The 11209-nt window shown below is 38.8% G+C and overlaps 1 pseudogene; it reads left to right on the top strand.

Moving 5' to 3' along the window:
* Positions 1–674: 674 nt before the first annotated feature.
* LOC138835153 (leucine-rich repeat-containing protein 14B-like) overlaps positions 675–11209 on the top strand; it is an 83283-nt pseudogene continuing 72748 nt past the window's right edge.

Below are 11209 nucleotides of genomic sequence, written 5' to 3'. Positions count from 1 at the left end.
GGATGGTAGAGAGAAATCCCAAAAATGGCCATTTTCTACCAGTGATATATACAATTGGTTTGCCCAAAATGCCCCCTTTTCTGAGAAACCCCAGAATTTAATTTGTTTATTTGAAACTATTCTCTTTACTCATCAGCCCACTTGGGATGATTGTAGTCAGCTTTTGCAGGTACTTTTTACCACTGAAGAGAGAGACCATATCTGAGAGGCATCCTGGCAACATATCCCTGGGCCCACAGGAGTGCCCATCACAGATCCTGCCTTGATCGCTGCCTATTTTCCTGAGATCTGACCAACATGGTACTACAATACTGTTGAAGTTAGGAAGTGACTCCTCCTCTATTGCCAGGCTCTGTTGGCAGGTCTCAAGTTGGCAGCTCACTGACCTATTAACGTGGCCAAAGTTTATGATGTTAGACAGGGAGGAAGTGAACGTCTGGCAGCATATCTTGAGAGGCTCATGGAAGTTTTTAGTCAAAACCTTGAGACCCAGGAGTCGACTCAGATGATTATGTTTGCCTATATAAATCAAGCTGCACCAGACATAAAGCCAAAGTTGCTGGCTCTACACAGACTTGGTGAAAAGTTTATTAGGGATCTAGTAGCCATGGCGGAAAAGGTTTACAATAAGAGAGAGACAGAGGAGCAAAGACAGGAAAGGAAGGATAGAGAACATGAAATTGAGCGTGAAAAGAGAGACGGCCAAAGAAAAGAGGCCAGACTTGTTGGACTTGCCACTATGGCATACCAAACATACCTGGTTCACAGACGGCAGCAGTTTCATTCAAGATGGAAAAAGGTACGCGGGTGCAGCAGTCACCATAGACACTGAGATAGTGTGAGCAGAAGCACTCCCTAAGGGAATGTCTGCACAAAGAGCAGAACTAGTGGTGCTAACAAAATCCCTAGAGATGGGAAAAGAGCAGAGACTAAACATTTACACAGACAGTCAGTATGTTTTTTGCCAACATGCATGTGCATGGAGCCATTTACCAAGAGAGGGGGCTGCTGACAGCTGAGGGAAAGGCTATTAAAAACAAACAAGAAATTTTAAGCCTCATCCCTGCCTTATGGGAACCAGCAAATATTGCCATTATGCACTGCCGAGACATCAAAAGGGAACTGATTCTTTTTTTTTTTTTTTTTTTTTTTTTTTTTTTGGTCGGCTTGAACTCTGGGCCTGGGCACTGTCCTTCAGCTCTTCACCTCAATGCTCTACCACTTGAGCTACAGCACCACTTCCGGTTTTCTGGTGGTTTATTGGAGATAGGAATCTCACGGTCTCTCCTGCCCGGGCTGGCTTTGAACCGTGATCCTCAGATCTCAGCCTCCTGAGTAGCTAGGATTACAGGCGTGAGCCACTAGCGCCCGGCAAAAGGGAACTGATTCTATAACCAAAGGACATAACTTGGCCGATCAGGCAGCTAAGGAGGCGGCCCTACAGCCCAGAGCAGAAGTACTGACTCTAGAGGATCCAGGGCCATGAGCTTTGCCTCATGAGCCTCAGTACTTCCAAGAAGATTGGAGTGGATAAAGAAAATTCCCATGGTCTATAAAACCCGGGCTGGTGAAAAACTGGGGAGGGGAAACTTATCTTGCCACAAAGGTTAGGAAAGGGGATACTTAAGAAAATCCATTGGACCTCTCACATGGGAACCCGAAGAATGCAGGACTTGCTCCGACTCAGAAGTAAAAATTAGGCAAGGAAATCAACTCATTGAGGACATTGTTAAAAATTGTAAAGCCTGTCAGCTCACCAATGCCCCCACTCAACCGGTTACAAAAGAAGCTTGCCTCCATGGAGATAGGCCAGGTGTGTATTGGAAAGTAGACTTCACAGAAAATAAAACTGGAAAATTTGGATATAAATATTTGCTAGTTTTTGTTGGGTTGAAGCTTACCCAACAAAGCATGAGACCGTGAACGTCATGGCTAAGAAGATCCTGGAAGAAATCCTACCCAGGTATGGCTTTCCATCCACCATCGGGTAGGATAATGGACTGGCCTTCATCTCAAAAGTAAGTCAGGGAATAGCCGCAGCACTGGAGATGGATTGGAAATCGCACTGTGCTTATAGACCCCAGAGTTCAGGGCAGGTAGAAAGAATGAATCAGACTCTAAAAGAGACCTTAACTAAATTGGCTTTGGAGACTGGCGCAGACTGGGTATCGCTCCTTCCTTTTGCCCTGTTTAGAGTAAGAAATTCACCCTATCAGCTTGGCTTTACTCCTTTTGAAATAATGTATGGACACCCTCCACCCATTATCCCTAGCCTTCAGACTGAATTGCTTGCTGATTTGAGTGATACTGAATTTCAATGTAAACTTGACTATCTACAGCTTGTCCACAAAAATGTGTGGCCCCAGTTTAGAGCATTATATGATTCTGCCTCTATTCTTACCCCCCCCCATTCGTTTAAACCAGGGGACTGGGTTCTTGTTCAAAGACACAACCTGAGATCTCTGGAACCACGGTGGAAGGGACCTTACATGGTGCTACTGGCTACTCCTCCTGCCCTTTAGGTAGATGGCATTGCTGCTTGGGTCCACTGCTCCCATTCCAGACCAGCTGACCCCTTTGCCCTGGACGACCAGGGCAAACATGGGAAGTCTCCAAGCATCCTAACCAACCATTTTGCATATGCCTCAAGAAAAGAAAAATGGACTGATTGTTATTGTTATTGTTGTTTATGGCTACTGTCAGAGAGAGACTAGAAATATAAGAACTCATTCAAGATCGAGTGCTGTTGGAGTTAATTTTGGGCAGGAGCCACAAGATTGTGTCTCAGGACCATAAGTCAAGTGGGGTGGGGCGGGGCGGGGAATGAATGGTTATGAGGCAGTGACCATTTGTTGCTTGTTTCAGCTAGCAGAGCAACACGTGGTGGTACATAGGGTTGTGAGCCTTTATAAGCCCTGCAAATCCTTATCTCAGGGCTCTCCTCCTAGTCTCCGCTGTGTCGGAGTGTAGGAAGAGGCCTGAGCTGCAGCCCATCTAAATAAAAACTTAAAACAGTTGTAAAGTCTGACCCTTGTGTTCTTTTTGGTGGGGGTCCTGCGATCTGGGCACAACAGTATTATAGTATTTGGATCTATTTTATTCTTTAATTTTGAGAGTATTTGCTTAACATATTTGTGTGCACCAGTATTTGGGTAATATAAGCTAATAATGGTTATATATTCTTCTTGGATTGTTCCCTGTATAAGTATGTAGTATCCTTCTTTTTCTATTTGTATTGATTTTAATGAAAAATTTATTTTGCCAGATATCATGATAGCTACTCCTGCTTTCTTGCTGGGAATATTTGCATGGTAGATCTTACTCCAACCCTTCACTTGGAGTTTGTTTTTATGTTTGGCTGTGAGGTGGGTCTCCTGAAGTCAACAGGTGGATAGGTCTTGTTTTCTGATCCAATCTGCAGTTCTTTTTCTTTTTATTGATGAATTGAGCCCATTAATATTTATGATTATTATAGAGAGATGCATTGTGTTTCCTGTCAATTTCCTGCTTTCCTAAGTTTTTCTTCTTTCCTTTCTTCCTGAGTTTATTAAGTCAGACTTCTAGTGATATCTGCTGATGTGAATTTCTGTTCATGATTGCTTTTTTCAGGTTGTGTTCCCCATATTAATATTCTTTGTAATGATAGCTTATTGTTTATAAATCCATTTATTTTTTCTTTATTTTTACAAATTTTAGTTTCTCCATTGGATGTGATTGCTAGCTTTCCTGGTTAAATCAGTCTGCGCTGGCAGTTATTGGTTCTCAAGGCTCAGATCATACTTTCCCAGGCCTTTGTTGCATTCAGTGTAGAGAGATCTGTAGTGATTCTGATTTTTTTCCCATTATAGTATAGTGGTACTCTACACAATCAGCAGAGTTTCTCTAGTAACAAACTATAAAAATGATCGCTGAAAGTAGTCTTAATGCCATCTCTTTATTTACCTGGAATAGCACACTTCCAACAAATATAATCGTTTTTTTAACTTAAATTAATAATCACATTTTAGTGCATAACAATTCCTTTTGTATATTTTTATTAGCATCAATTAGTTGCAGAGGAACAATTTGACATGTCCATACTTATACCATGCACTTTCATTAGACTCAATCCCTCCTCTCTCCCTCTTTTCCCTTCCACCTTTCCCAAACCAATCACAACAAGCTTCATTATCCATTATACACACGTGAGCATAGAGTAGTTTGATCTTATTTACTCTCCTTTTCCTTCTCCCTTCCCCTTGCCACTAGTACCTATACCCTGGATAAGACCTGTTTTTCCTGATTGTCATTCGCTTGTTTCAGTGTATGGTTATTATTCAAACGGGTTTCACCATGCCCTTTTACATGTGTGTAATTTACTCTATTGCTATCCTCTTTTGCTCTAATTTTCTCCTATCTCCAGTACTATCTATTACTCAAATGCTTTCACTGAATTTCATTCTGCTCTCTTCACAGGTGCACTGTATTTCTATATTGTTCATCAGCTAACATTTGTTTTTCCTTTCCTCTATATCATTCCTCAACAATCCCCTAAATTACAAACATTTTTATGTGTTTATGTATATGTTAACTTTTTAGGTCTAGCATGAACATATGAGAGAAAACATTTGACCTTTGTCCTTCTGAACATGGCTTACTTCAATTAATGTGTTCCCACTTCCAACCATTTCTTCTTTCTTCTATTTAGAAATAAAATACATTTTCTTTCTTAAAAACTCTATTGTAAAGGTGATGTCCACAGGGGTAGTATGATTCAGTTAATGAGTACATTTTCTTTCGAACGGGGTCACCCCATCCGTCATTCTCTCCCAGTTTTCCACCTTCTGATTTCTCTCCCCCCAAAAGTTGTATAGTTCATATCCAACGGCAGATTGGTTTTCCTATTGTCCCACTATTTCTGTGTTCCCCCTTCCCAAATCAGATGAGCTTATATACAAGATGAAGGTTGCAGAAATCTTATACAACAACGGAAGGGAATGAAAGAAAGAAGATTGGCATCAATATTCATCAAAGAAATGTGTCTATAGTTCTCTTTCTTTGATGAGTCCCCAACTGGTTTTGGGATGAAGGTTATGATGGCTTGACAGAATGTGTTCGGTAGTGAACTTTCTCTTTCAATTTCATTGAAGAGTTGGAGGAGTATTGGTGTGGGCTCTGCAATGAAGGACTTGTAGAATTCTGCTGTAAAACCATCTGGTCCTGGACTTTTCTTAGCTGGGAGGGCTCTTATTGCGGTTTCTATTCCAATGCTTAATATGGGCCTGTTGAGATGGTTTAACTCATCTTGGTTTAGTTTTGGCATGTCAATATTTGCTAGGAAAAGGTCCATTTTTGCCAAATTCTGAAACTTATTAGCATAAAGTTTTGAGAAGTATTCCCTTAAAATGTTCTGAATCTTGGTTGTTTCTGTGGTGATGTTTCCATTCTCATCTCTGAGTTTATTTATTTAGGTGTGTTCTCTTCTTTTTCTGATAAGTTTGGTAAGGGTGTGTCAATTTTGTTAATTTTTTCAAAGAACCAACTCTTTGTTTTGTTGATTCTTTCTATAGTTTTTTTGGATTCTAATTCATTTATTTCTAATTTAATTTTAATTATTTCTTTCCATCTACTCGATTGGGGTTTATATTCCTGCTCTTTTTCAAGGAGGTTCAGATGTCTCATTAAATTGTTGGTTTCAGATCTCTCCAATTTGTTGATGTAGGAACTCAGAGCTATAAACTTGCCTCTGAGTACTGCCTTTACTGTGTCACAGAGGAGCTGGTAATTTGTGTGCTCATTTTTGTTAAATAGCATGAACATTTGAATTTCCTTTCTAATCTCTTCCATGAATCACTCGTGATTCAGCAGTGTGTTGTTCAGCCTCCATGTGTTACCGGACTTTATTTGGTGGCTTTTGGTGTTGAGTTCTAACTTTATTCCCTTGTGGTCTGAGAGAATGCAAAGTATAACTTCCTTTGTGGCCTAAAATGTGGTCTATTTTAGAAAATGTTCCATGTGCTGCTGAGAAAAACGTGTATTGTGATGCTGCTGGGTGAAATATTCGGTAGATGTCTGTTAAAACTAGTTGATCTATGCAGTTGTTTAGACCTGAGGGTTCTCTTTTGAGATTTTGCCGAGTTGATCTATCTAGTGGGGAGAGTGGTGTGTTAAAATCCCCAACAATTAATGTCTTTGGATCTATGTGGGATTTGAGGGAAAGTAGTGTTTCTTGGATAAATTTGTGTGCTCCTTTGTTTGGCGAAAAGATACTTAGAATTGTAATATCCTCCTGAAGGAGAGATCCATTAATTAATCTGTAGAGACCTTCTTTATCTCTTCTCACAAATTTTAAGTTGAAGTCTATTTTATCTGGTATTAGGATTGCAATTGCCGCCTGATTATGGAGGCCGTTTGCTTGGTAGATCTTGTTCCAGCCTTTCACATTGAAAATGTGTTTGTTTTTAGGGGCAAGATGTGACTCCTGAAGGCAGCATATACAAGGATCTTGTTTTTTAATCCAACTAGACAGTCTATGTCGCTTAATTGGAAAGTTAAGTCCGTTAATGTTGATAGAAAGGACTGAGAGGTATTTGGGAGTTCCTGCCATGTTATCCACCTTCTTGGGGGCTGCAAAAACTGGGTTCTTCCTATGGTTCTTGGATTCTCAGTTTGTGTGCAGTTTCTTGGCCTTTATTGTGGTCTCCCTGGTTTTCTATGTGTAGGACATTTTTAAGAATCTTTTGTAGGACTGGTTTGGTGGAGATATATTGTTTCTTTTTTTTTTTTTTCTTTGCTATGGAAGGTTTTTATTTGGCCTTCAGTTATGAAGGAGAGTTTAGCTGGGTACAGTGTTCTTGGTTGATAGTTGTTTGTTTTTAGGGCATGGCATACATCATTTCAGGCTCTTCTTGCTCTCATTCTCTCTGCTGAGAAATCTGAGGTGATTTTAATTGGTTGCCCTTTATATGTGATTAATCTTTTCTCCTTGATAGCTTTAAGGATCTTTTCCTTGGTCTGAGTTGATCCTGTGTGGATTATAATGTTGCAGTGGGGTGTCCTATTCTCGTCTTGTCTATTTGGGGTTCTAAAAGTTTCTTGTATCTGAATAGACCTATCTTTTTGCATGTTTGGGAACTTCTTTGCTAGGATCCTGTTAAACAAATTTCCTAGACCATTAACTTCTATTTCTAGGTGCTCCTCTACACACATTATCCTCAGATTATTCCTTTTGCTTTTGTTTTCCAAGTGTTGGATAGATCTATCATATTTCTTGGACTTGTCTTGGATGCTTGTATGTTCTTTCTCTATAATATCTGGGCTGTCTTCAATCCCCGAGATTCGATCTTCTGCATGGTCTAACCTGCTGTCAAGACTTTCTACTTTGTTTTTTATTTCTTTTCCTTCTAATTGGTCAGCTTTGATGGCTTCAAATTCTTTGTTGAAGCTTTGTTTTAGATCTTGTATGAACTTCTTTACTTCCTTAATTTGGTGCTCAGTGTTTGTTCTCAAATCACTTAGTTGATTGGTTATGGTTTCCTTGGACTTCCATTCCTTCTGTTGGTTTCCATTCAGCATTCCGTTTGTGGTCTCCCGACTTCCTTCACCTCTTTGTTAATGGATTCCATGAATGCCTTTAGTGATCTTTGTTTATTCTCATCCTGCTCTCTAAATTCCTGTATTACACTTTGTTTAGCTTCCTCACGTTCACACCATTCCTGTAGTTCTCTTTGAGTGTTCTTAGACTTCCTATGCCATTCCTACCTTTCTCTTTGAGAATTCTCAAGCTGCTCATGCAAGTCGTGTATTAGTTTTTGAGTATCTTCCTCACACTCATGCTATTCGTGTATAAATCTTGGTTTGCCTCCTCTCTCTCACTATCACGCTCATACAGAGTCCTTTGTAGGTTTTCAATCTTTTCATTTATCATGTTGGCCAGCAGTGTTTATAGAGCTATTTGGGAACACTACTCTGGATTATTCATTATCTATTTTGTCCCTGATTATCATGAGTGGGAGTGAGATACCCGGACTTGCTATTTTTCTTGTGTTTATTTTTCCGGCTTACTCTGCCCACTTGGGATGAAAATAACACCAGTTTTGTCCTAGAACACTATCTTAAGGCAACCATCAACCAAAGTCTGTATTTGCCCAGTCAATAGTCTGCAGATACAATCTAGTTCAACAGATGCATCAACAATTCATAAAAAAATCATACACTCTTATAAAACAGGATTCATTTCAGGGATGCAAAGCTTGTTCAATATACGCAAATCAATTAATATAATTAATCACATCAACAGGAACAAGGATAAGAACCACATGGTTATCTCAATAGATGTAGAAAAAGCATTTGACAAGATCAAGCGCCCCTTTATGATGAAGGTTTTTGAAATATTAGGAATCCATGCAACATTCCTCAATACAATAAAAGCTGTATATGACAAACCTACAGCCAGCATTATATTAATGGTGAAAACTAAAGCCATTTCGTCTTAACTCAGGAAAAGGACAAGGATGTCCAGTCTTTCTGCTTCTCTTCAATCTATTATTACAATGCCTAGCTACAGCAATAAGACAAGATGCAATCATAAAGAGGATCCAAATAAGAAAAGAAGTAAAACTCTCTCTATTTGCAGATGACAGGAAATTGTATTTAAAGAAACCCATAGACTCCACTCCCAAATCACTCAAGCTGATTCAAAACTTTGGCAAAGTAGCAGGGTATAAAATTAAACCCCCAAAATCAATGACTTTTCTGTATGCCAACAAAGAGAAAAGTGTGGCTGTAATTAGGAAAGCAACTCCATTTGTAATAACCCCACAAAAAATAAAATACCTAGAAATAAGCTTAACGAAAGATGTGAAGGGCTCTATGATGAAAATTTTAAAAACCTGAAGAAAGGATATCAAAGCAGAACTTAGAAAATGGCAAAACCTCCCATGCTCCTGGATTGAAAAGATCAACATCGTCAAAATGGCAATAATTCCCAAGGCTATCTATAAATTCAATGTGATACCTAGCAAAATTCCAACCTCATTCTTCAAGGAAATAGAAGAGGCAATCCAAATATTCATATGGAATAATGAAATATCCCGAATAGCTAAAAGGCTCCTCAACAGAAAGAACAATGCTGGAGAAATATCAATACCAAATTTCAAACTCTACTATAAAGCCATAGTAATCAAAACAGCTTGGTACTGGCACAAGAACAGACCTCAGGACCAATGGAATAGAATTGACAACCCAGAAATGAACCTACAGACATATAGCCATCTAATGTTCCATAAGGGAGCTAAAAAAAATAGAATGGAAGAAAGACAGCCTCTTCAGTAAATGGTGCTGGCAAAACTGGTTAACTACTCTTAGAAAACTAACGCTTGATCCTTATATATCACCCTGCACCAGAATCAACTCCAAATGGATCAAAGACCTCAGATTGAAAGCAGACACTCTGAAAACATTACAGGATGGAATAGGAGAAATCCTAGTTCTCCTTGGTGCAGGCCGAAATTTTCTTAATAGAGACCCAGAAACACAACAAATCAAAGAAAGGTTGGACAAATGGGATTGTATGAAGTTGCAGAGCTTCTGCATGGCAAAGGATATAGCAAGCAAGAACAATAGAATGCCCTCAGATTGGGACAAGATCTTCACTAGCCATACAACGGACAATGGTCTCATATCTAAAATATACCTGGAACTCAAAAAATTAAATCCCCCTACAACAAATCCTCAAAGAAAAAAACTGTCCAATAAATAAGGGGGCTAAATTCTTAAAGAGACACTCCTCTGAAGAACAAAGAAGGATTTCCAATAGACACAGGAAGAAATGCTCAAACTCTCTAGCCATAAAAGAAATGCAAATCAAAACAACATTGAGATACCACCTCACCCCACTTAGAATGTCTATAACCAAGCACTCTAATAACAACAGATGCTGGAGGGGATTTGGACAGAAGGGAATCTTACTGCATTGTTGGTGGGAGTGTAAACTTGTTTAACCACTTTGGGAAGTAGTATGGAGGTTACTTAAATATATCTACATAGAGCTCCCCTATGACCCAGCAATCCCACTTTGGGCATTTATCCAAATGTTTACAATCAAGACCCCACTAAAGCTACCAGCACAACTATGTTTATTGCAGCATTACTTACCATAGTAAGATCTGGAACCAACCCAATGACCCTCAGTTGATGAATGGATCAAGAAAATGTGGTACGTATACAAAATGGAATTCTATACCTCCATCAGAAAGAATGACATTGCCCCATTTGTTAGGAAATGGAAAGACTCGGAAAAAATTATATTAAGTGAAGTAAGCCAAGCCCAAAGAAACATAAATCCCAAGGTTTCCCTGATTTGCAATATCTAGTATATGTATGAGTCAAGCAAAAAAGTTCAGATAAGGTGATGTTAGGGAAATGAACCCTAAGATATGTATTCAGTTTTTTTTCTTTCATGCGATTGTTTCCAACACATTTATAAGATAATTTCTTTGTTGCTTTGTATGTCCCTCACCCACAGTATAACCCCTGCTTTCACTGTATTTGATGTCGGTTTAATTTGTGGAGAGTAATGGGAAAAACAAGTCGTTTAAATATAGATACAGGTGGACCCATTGCAACAATGAGGTGTACAAGTTGTTATGTCGAAAACGAACTTTACAGCTTTGGTGGGGGGGGCTTGAAGGCTGGGGTGGGGGGGAGGAGGAGGTTGGGAAGGGACGGGAAGGAGAAACAAAGGAGGAGGCTACAATGCTTGATAATAAATGTACTCATTTTCTTGTCCATGTAATTGTAACACCTCTGTACAGTATATTCACAGTAAAAAATAAATAAAAATTAAAAAAAATAAAAGAAAAAGAAAGAAGAGAAGAGAAGAAAGATTTTAAAAAACTGAAACAGTACAATAAAAAACTTTTTACTTCCATTTTTTGGAGTTCATTTCTATAAATATCATTTTATATGCTCATATGTACATACCTATTGAGCCCTCTATTAAGGATATCCTCCTTTGGTCTCACTGTATGAATGTTTAGACTTCTGTTTAATTCATTATGTCCAAGTGTACTTATTTGTCTTTTACTATCCATTGGAATTTTTTGTAGATTTATAGGCACATTTTAATTATTACAAATGAGGGAAATTATGCAGCTTGTATTTCTTTGGGTCTGTCTTACTTCACTTACTATAATTTTTTTTCCAAGTTTTTCGTTTCCTTATGAACAAG

Source organism: Dipodomys merriami, unplaced genomic scaffold (genome assembly GCF_024711535.1).
Source record: "Dipodomys merriami isolate MVZ:Mamm:240054 unplaced genomic scaffold, mDipMer1.0.p SCAF_23, whole genome shotgun sequence".
Lineage (NCBI taxonomy): Eukaryota > Metazoa > Chordata > Mammalia > Rodentia > Heteromyidae > Dipodomys > Dipodomys merriami.
This window is presented reverse-complemented; position numbering and strand designations above follow the sequence as displayed.